At 35.1% G+C, this 9,337-nt stretch overlaps 1 pseudogene; it reads left to right on the top strand.

The window, feature by feature from the left end:
- The first annotated feature begins 6,518 nt into the window (after positions 1 to 6,518).
- Positions 6,519 to 9,337, top strand: LOC118006649 (annotated as a pseudogene).

Below are 9,337 nucleotides of genomic sequence, written 5' to 3' on the forward strand. Positions count from 1 at the left end.
AGTTATTTCAAGACTCAAATGGAGAAGGATATGCTTTCAGATTCAATCAAATGGCTGATTATACATCTCAGAATATCATTTTCCAAGCTCTATTCCTTACTATGTGGACCTTTCTACAGGCTACTTGATTATCTTGACATGGTAGTGGTCTTCCCTCTCTTCAAGCCTGCCTGATAATGTGATAGCTGGCTTCTACCAAGCCCAAGTGAGTCAAAGGAGAGAGAGAGAGCGCACATGCAAGGGCACATAAGATAGAAGCCACAGTCTTTTTATAACCTAAATTAGAAGTAATATCTCATTACTTCTTCTGTGTTTTGTTTGCTAAAAATGATTCAGGAAGGCCTGCCCACTGAAAATCAAATGGGAATTGAGCCCCACCTCTTAAGGGGAGGACGGTCAAAAGTTATTGTCATTAACTTTCACCCTTTGATTCAGAAACTCCACTTCCAAGAATATATTTCAAAGATGCATTGGCAAAAAAAAAAAGGACCAAAAAAATAGTCAAAAGAAAGATTATTCATTACAATTTAGTATTATTTTTTTGATATCAAAAGACAAACATCTGGGCACCTGGGTGGCTCAGATGGTTAAGCGTCTGCCTTCGGCTCAGGTCATGATCCCAGGGTCCTGGGATTGAGTCCTGCATTGGGTTCCCTGCTCTGCGGGGAGCCTGCTTCTCCCCCTCCCTCTGCCTCTCCCCCTGCTCATGCTCTCTCTCTCTCTGTATCTCTGTGTCTCGAATGAATAAATAAATAAAAAATATTTAAAAAAAAAAGACAAACATCTGGATGCCTGGGTGGCTCAGTCGTTAAGCATCTGCCTTCAGCTCAGGTCGTGTTCCCAGGGTCCTGGGATCGAACTCCGCATCGGGCTCCCTGCTCGGCGGGAAGCCTGCTTTCTCCCTCTCCCACTCCCCCTGCTTGTGTTCCTTCTCTCACTGTGTTTCTCTCTCTGTCAAATAAATAAATAAAATCTTTAAAAAAAAAAGATAAACATCTATTAACAGAGGTCTGGTTGTATAAATTATCATATACACATAAAACAGTACTGTTCATCAGTAAGAGAGACAGAAAAATCTCTATGTAACTATATGGAGTGAGATTCAGGATATAATGTTATGGGGAAAAATGAAGATGGTTTTTTACTACTTAGTTTTATAAAATATGAAAATGAATGAATATATATACAGTCAAGTCCCATTATTCATTATAGTTATGTTCTATATAAGGTTGCTGCAAACAGAATTAGTGAATGCTGAAACATTGCTCTTAGGGGAAATATATAAATATATATACTTATACATATACAGATACATAAGACACATACACACAATACATATGTATTACAGGTATTATAATCTTATATTGCAACTTCGTGAATTTTACAACTTGTACAACTTTTATAACAATCTTAAAATCAACTTATCCTAGGAGATTCTACTTTCTTTATTTTACAAAAGAGAAAATGAAGTTCAGAAGCATTAAGTGACTTACCTGAGGTCACTACACTAACAGGTGCCAGAGTTAGATTCAAACTATAACAGAGTGGCCCCAGAGCTGGAGTTTCTTATACTATACTGCCCCTGCTGTCTCCATCCTCTTGAAAGCTGTAACAAGAGGAAGAGCATCCCCTCAGTTCAACCTCACATGGAAATGTGTGCATGAGGCAACTCAAATGTTTCACTGTTCTGTGCATGTCTTATGACTGCAAAAGCACCACATTGATCAGGGGGTTATGTCAATTTTAGCAATTAAGTGAATTTGCAGATATGGAATCTGAATAATGAAGACCAACTGTATGCATGTGTGTGTATCTGAAAAATAAAAAGCAAATAATGGAAGAATAAACCATCAAAATATTACCTATAAAGAGTGCTGTTAGTTATCTACTTAAATGTAGCAACCTATCCCAAAACTAAGTGACTTAAAACAACACACATTTATTGTCTCTTTGTGTCAGGAATCTGGACATGGATTATCTGGGTCCTCTGCTTCATGGTCTCCCACAAATCTATAATCAAGGTATTGGCCTAGGCTGGGGTCTCATCTGAAGGTTTAAATGAGGAAAGATCCACTTCCAAGCTCAATTACATGACTGTTGGCAGAAATCACTGTCTCAAGGATTGTTAAATGAAGGGTATTCACATCCTTGCTGGCGGTTGAATGGAAGCTACCCATAGTACCTTGCCATGCAGGACTCTCCAACTTGTGACTTATATATTTATTGAGGCAGGAGAAAGAATCTGTAAGCAAGATGGAAGTCACAGTCTTTTATAACCTAATCACAGAAGTAACACTCACTCTATGTTGCCATATTCTATTGGTTCAATGCTACTTACTCATATGGAGGGTATTACAAAGGCCATGAATACCAGGAGGTGGGAATCATTGCCCATTGTAGACCCTTGCTACCACAGGGAAGAAGAAAATAAGATAGAGAGGACAGAGATAGTACATAATCTTCTTTGAATGTACATGTTCTGTTAATTTGACTTTAGAACCTCAAAATACTTATAACATTATGAAACAAAATTAAATTTTATAAAACAATCCCATATTTCTACTTCTGGCCAAAGTGAAATAACAAGGATTGGATTACACTTTTGCCTGAAACAATGGAAAACCCAGACAAATGCATTAAACAATGGTTTTCAAGACATTGGACATCAGGCCTTTAAGGACAGTGATCCTTAAAGATGGGAAACAAATGAGGTAACTCCTTTTGATTGCTCAGTTTGCTGCCTTGAGAACATTTCCAGGATACAACACAGGGAAAGGGAGCACAGGCAAAGTCCAGCAGACTCCCAGAGTGAGGAGAAAGAACCAAGGAAGCTAGGATCACAGAGCAGAGGACCAAAGAGGAGAAAGCTGTACCAAAAAGAGAACTCCAGAGTCTTGCAGAGGATCTACTTCAAGTACTCATCAGAATATTGCTCAGTGTATGTATATAAGGAAGCTATCAAAGTTTGGGAAAATAAACACATGAAATGAAGGAGGAAACAGTAACTGGATCTCACAAAAAGCCAAGATCAATACCTGTTTCTACCAGCCAGACTGGGAAACTTTGCTATTCATGGGGCATTGGGAAGAGTAGTCAAAAGGTTCTGCCTCAATACTGAAAGTAGTTAGCTCTACACTAAAATCTTGCTCTAGTGCCACCTAACAAATCATACTTAAAAGGATCAAACTATTTCCAAGTAACAACTGAACTGCAGAGGAAAGGTTTACAAAAAATTGGAATACAAAAGTAGCACCCAACAAGGTAAAATTCACAATGTCTTGCATCAAATCAATAATTATCAGACACGTAGGGACGCCTGGATGGCTCAGCTGGTTAAGAGTCTGCCTTCGGCTCAGGTCATGATCCCAGGGATTGAGTCCCACATGGGGCTCCCTGCTCAGTGGGGAGCCTGCTTTACCCTCTGCCTGCTGCTCCCCCTGCCTGTGCTTTCTCTGTATCTCTCTCTCTGACAAATAAATAAATAAAAGCTTAAAAAAATAATTATTGGACATGTATAGAAACTGGAAAATGATACTCATAAGAAGAAGAAAAATCAAAGAAAAAGAAAAGAAATCAGATTTGAAAAAGATATTGGAAATTGCAGACCTGGATGTTAACAAGTTATTATAAATCTTGCAGTTATTAAAAGGATAGTACTAAAATATTATGAACAACTTTAGCCTCATAACTCTGAGAAGGTAGATGAAATGGGCCATTTTCTCAAACACCAAAACTCAACCAAGATGAAATAGATAATCTGCATAGTCCAAATTAAAATCTACTCTTAATTAAAGATCTTGCAAAAAGAAAAGACAGTTTCATTGGAGAATTCATCTAAATTTAAAGAAATAACATCGATTTTATTAATCTCTTCCAGAAAACAGAGGAGGGAATACATGCCAAATCATTTTATCAGGAAATTATTACCAAAACCATACCAAGAGAGAAAACTATAGACCAATGTGCCTCATGAACTTAGACACAAAAATCCTTAACAAAATATTAGCAAACCAAATCCAACAATCTATTAAAAGAATTATACACTATGACAAAGTGGAATGTATTCCAGGTATGCAAAGCTGGCTCAAATTTGGAAATTAACCAATCGATGTAACCCATCTATCAACAAGATACAAAGAAAAAGTATGTGATTATATCACCAACACAGAAAAATCATTTGACAAAAATCCAACACCATTCATGATAAACACTCAGCAAACTAGTAATAGAGGGAATTTCTTCAACTTGATAAAGAGCATATACAAAAAAGAACAAAAAACCCATAGCAAACAAATATTTAATGGTGAAATATTATACATTTCCCTCCTTAGATCAGGAACAAGGCAATAGTGTTTGCTCTCACTACTCTAACTCAACATAGTATTGGAAATTCTACCCATTAAAATAACACAAGAAGACAAAATTCAAACTGTAGAGATCAGAAAGGAAAGAAAGAAAACTGACATGAATGATGTCAGTCCTTTATAGAAAATCCAAAGGAATTTACCAAAATTAAGCCTAAAACTTAATAAGTAAGTTCAGCAGGGGCACCTGAGTGGCTCAGTCGGTTAAGTGTCTGCCTTCAGCTCAGGTCATGATCTCAAGGTCCTGGGATCGAGCCCCTTATCAGTCTCCCTGCTCGGTGGGGATTCTGCTTCTCCCTCTCTGTCTGCCCTCCCCACTCCTGCTCTTGCTATCTCTATGTCTCAAATAAATAAATAAAAGTCTTTTTTAAAAATGAGTTCAGCAAAGTCACAGGATACAAGAACATCAGTACATAAAAATCAATCACATTTCTATAGGCTAACAATAAGCATATGGAAATAAAAACATAATATCATTTCAATTGGTACAAAGAGATCAAAATACTTGGGCTTACACTTAAAGGATCTTTAGGAAGAAAATTACAAAATGTTGTTGAAAGAAATCAAATAAATGGAGAGATACATCATATCCATTGAGTTTAAGATTCATAAACTGTAAAGAAGTTATTTCTCCTCCAAACTGATCTATAGGTTTAATGTAATTTCTATTAAAATCACAGCAAGTTGTTGTTGTTTGTAAACTTAGACAAGGTTATTCTAAAATTTGAATGGAAAAGAACAAGCCATAGAATACTAAAAAATCTTAACAATAAAGAATAAAGTTGAAGGAATCATCCCACAACTTCTGTACTGGAAGTTCTAATCAGTGCAATAAAGCAAAAAGAAATAAAAGATGCCCAGTGTGGAAAGGAAAATATAAAACAATCTTTATTTATAGATACATGGTCTTCTATATAGAAAATCTGATGTATTCTACTACCACCTGTAACAAAACGGCTACTATTAGAACTAATCAGTAAGTTTAGAAAGGTTGTAGTATACTAGATCAATAACAGTTGTATTTCCATATACCTATCAACAAATTATCAGACTAAAATTTAAAACATCTACAGAATTTCTTTTAAATGTGAAAGGCTTGGGGGTAGGTCTGACAAAAATTGTGAAACATCTATACATTGAAAACTACTAAACATTGCAAATAGAAATGAAAGAAGACTTAAATAAAGGACTATGTCCTGTTCATGTGTCAGAAACCTCATTATTGTAAACCTCAAATTGATTTATAGATTCAGTGCAATCAATTTAAATTGCAGCAAGCTTTTGAGAGGAAATTTACAAGATGATTCTTAAAATTCATATGGAAATGAAAAGGTCTAAGAATAGCCAAAAACCTTTGCAAAAAAAAAAACTGTTTTAGGTCTAATACTACCTGACCTCAAGATTTATTATATACACAGCCACAATAATCAAGACAGTGTGGTGCTAGTGTAAAGATAGAAAAATGGATAAATGCAACAAAATGGATCAGAAATAGATCCAACTGATATAATGACAAATTTTCAACAAAGGTATTTCAGTGAGGGGAAAAATAGTGTTTTCAACAAATAACTGGATATCTATATTTTAAAACGAAGCCTTAATCCATTATTCATACCATATACAAAAAGTTAACTCAAAATGGACCATAACCCTAAATATAAAATCTAAAATTATAAAACTCCTAGAAGAAAATGTAGGAGAAAACCTTTGGGATTTAGGATTAGGCAAAGATTTCTTAGGTAAGGACAATAAAAGCATGAACCACAAAAGAATAAATGATAAGTTGAAAGTCTGGTCTTCAAAAGACACCATGAAAAGAATGGAAAGACAAGCCACAGACTAGGGGAAAATATTTTCACATCATGTATCTGATAAATAACCAGTAGCTAGAATGTATAAAGAGTTCTAACAACCAAATCTTAAATACTGAGCAAAAGATTTGAACAGACACTTTACTAAAGATATACTAATGGCAAAAAAGAACATAGAAAGATGCCCAACATCAGTAGTCATCAGGGAAATTGCTAATTAATACCACAGTGAGATACCACTTACACACCTACTAAAATGGCCAAAATTTAAAAACTAGTATTACCAAATGTTGGCAAGGATGTAGAGAAATGAACTTTTACACAGAGCTGGTAGAAATGCAAAATGGCGTATAACTTTGGAAAATGGGTAATTTCCTTTAAACATAAACCTATATGATCCAGCCATTTCATGCCTAATATTTATCCAAGAGAATAAGTATTAGGCATGTGTGCATACAACACACAATATCCAAGACATGTGTGCATAGTTATTCAGGAATGCTCATAGCAGCTTTATTTGTAACAAAAACTGGAAGTAACTCAAATATCCATCATAGGCAAATGGATAAACTATCCATACAATGGGATACTAATTAGCAAGAAAAATGAATGACCTCTTGATACACAACAAATTGGATTAAATTCAAAACAGTATGTGGAAAGAAACCAGTAAAAACAAGAATTTACATGTTATTATTCCATTATATCAAATTGTAGGACATGCAAAAGAATATATATAGTGGCCGAAAGCAGATCAGTGGTTGTCTGGGGAGAGGGTGGAGAGCTGGTGAAAGACTAACTACCAAGGGGTAAGAAGCAGCTTTTAGGGATGGACATGTTCCTTGTCTTGATTACGGTGATAGTTTCACTGATATATACATAAGCCAAAAGTTACCAAATTATATACTTTAAATATGTGCAGTTTATTGTGTCTATTATATCTCAATAAATTTGCTTTAAAAAAAAAAACTTCACCATGCTTAAAATGCCCTACATGTATCTGCTCCTTTTTTTGACAATATAAACACCTCTTCCCCTAATCCATTCCACTTCAGTCTGTTCTTCCCCAGCTTTCACCTCAAGGCTTTTGAGAACACTCTTCTTACTAGTATATAAACTTATCACTACTCTCTCCAACTGCCATAGCAAATAAGATTTAGATTATCTTCCCAAAACAAAAATACCTTTCTCTTCTGGTCTTTCTTAATCCCAGCTTACCCACACCATATAAACTTCCTAATCTATGAAATTTTGGAATATTATTCCACACAGATTAAGTCAGTAAAACTGTTCATTCACCCTATCATTTGGTCCTTCAACTAATATTTAGTGAACATTATGTACTATGCATTCTTCTAGAACTTGAGCCATATCATTATAATAATGCAGCTAAATATTTCTGCCCCAATTGTGCTTAAATGCTACCAAAGTGGACTGAGAGTAAATAAACAAAATAAATTATAACATGAAAAAAGTGCCATTAAAAAAGTGAAATAAAGCAAGGTGATAAGTCGTAGCACTTGGGGGGAGTTTTTGTTACATATGGAAACCTGCTAGTCTTAGAGAAGTCTGATCTAATCAGTTATTTAAGAACACAGAATCATAATACACTGCAATTCTACAGTGATAAAATTACATAATGATAGTTATGAGTGCCTGCTCAAGGCTACCAGAAGAAAGAAAATAATAAAGATTGGAGCAGATAGAAAAAACATAGATAATAAAAACCAATGAAACCAAGAAATTGTTCTTCAAAAACTTTAACAAAATTAACAAACTTTCAGCTAGACTGACTTAGGAAAAAAGAGAAAAGATTCATAGAAAATCAGAAATAAAAAAGATAAAAAGATAAAAAAATTGATCTTACAGAAATAAAAAAGATTATGAGTGTGCTATGAACAATTGTACACCAACAAACTGGATAATCTAAATGAAATGGACAAATCCTTACAAACCCAAAACTTACCATTGCTGAATGATAAAGAAGTAGAAAATCTGAATTAACCTAAAACTAGTAAGGAGATTGAATTAGTAATCAAAAACCTCCAAACAGATAATCCTGACTACATCTGCTGCTGGCACTGTCTCCTCCACATCAGAGGTCAAAGAGAGATGCACATCATATCTCACTCCTCCTAGAGATGAAGAATTTGAATCCCAAAGAAAAGGAAGATCTAGAAAATTAGAACAGTCTAGAAGATCAATGCAGGGGGTGACACTGAAGAGGCTGAAAAACAGTAAGAAGTTGTTCTACCAGAACCAGAGAATAAGAATGAAGAAAAACAGGATAAAGAGAATCAAGAAGAAAAGGAATCAGAAAGGTCTAGAGAAGATGAATATAAACAAAAGTACTTCAGAACATATGAGCTTTATGCGTTACAGACTAGAATCAACTTCAAGTTCAACCATCCTGTCCTCTTCATGGTCTACCATGAACAGTTCACTCTATGCTTCAAGTCAACTAAACAGGCCAAATAGTCCTGTAGGTGTAATTTCTGTTTACTCCAGAGTTAACAAAGGAAAATTGAAAGAGAGGGAGAAAGAAAAAAAGGAAAAAGAAGATAAACCATAACCTAAATCAATCACAGAATGATGGCAAAAAGGAGAAATAAGATCTATGGAAGTTTCATATCGGAAATAAGACAGCAATGAAAATGAACAAGAGGAACAATCATAGAGAAGAGGGATCCAAATAAGAATAAAACTGAGATTCCATTTCTAGATAAGAAGCCCATCCCGCATCAGCTAGGTGATCAGTATGATGCCTCCTGGAATGCTCTGGAGCATAGTTTCTTAAAAGAAAGAAAACCTTACAGTAGCAGGCTAAAAAAGGATTGATTCCAGACTATAAGAACCCTTACGAACAAATTCTAGCTGAAAAGAAAAAGCTTAAAATAGCTACATGAGGCAAATATGGAACTGACAGATTTTAAATCGTAGTTGGAAAAGGCCACCCAGAGTTAAGAAAGATTTGCTGTGAGGTCACTATTAGAAATGGAAAAGAAGGAACAAAGAGCTTTAGAAAGAATGAAGACCTGAAGTAGAAGTAGAGCTCAAATGCTACCAGACCTAAAAGCAGACAAATAAAAGTTAAAGGATGAAAATAGGGCATTGGTCAGTACTGAGCACACTTTCCAAATTAAAAAGAGAAGCAGCAAGTAA

Source organism: Mirounga leonina, unplaced genomic scaffold (assembly GCF_011800145.1).
Source record: "Mirounga leonina isolate KUSES-001 unplaced genomic scaffold, KU_Mleo_1.0 Mir_98, whole genome shotgun sequence".
Classification (NCBI taxonomy): domain Eukaryota; kingdom Metazoa; phylum Chordata; class Mammalia; order Carnivora; family Phocidae; genus Mirounga; species Mirounga leonina.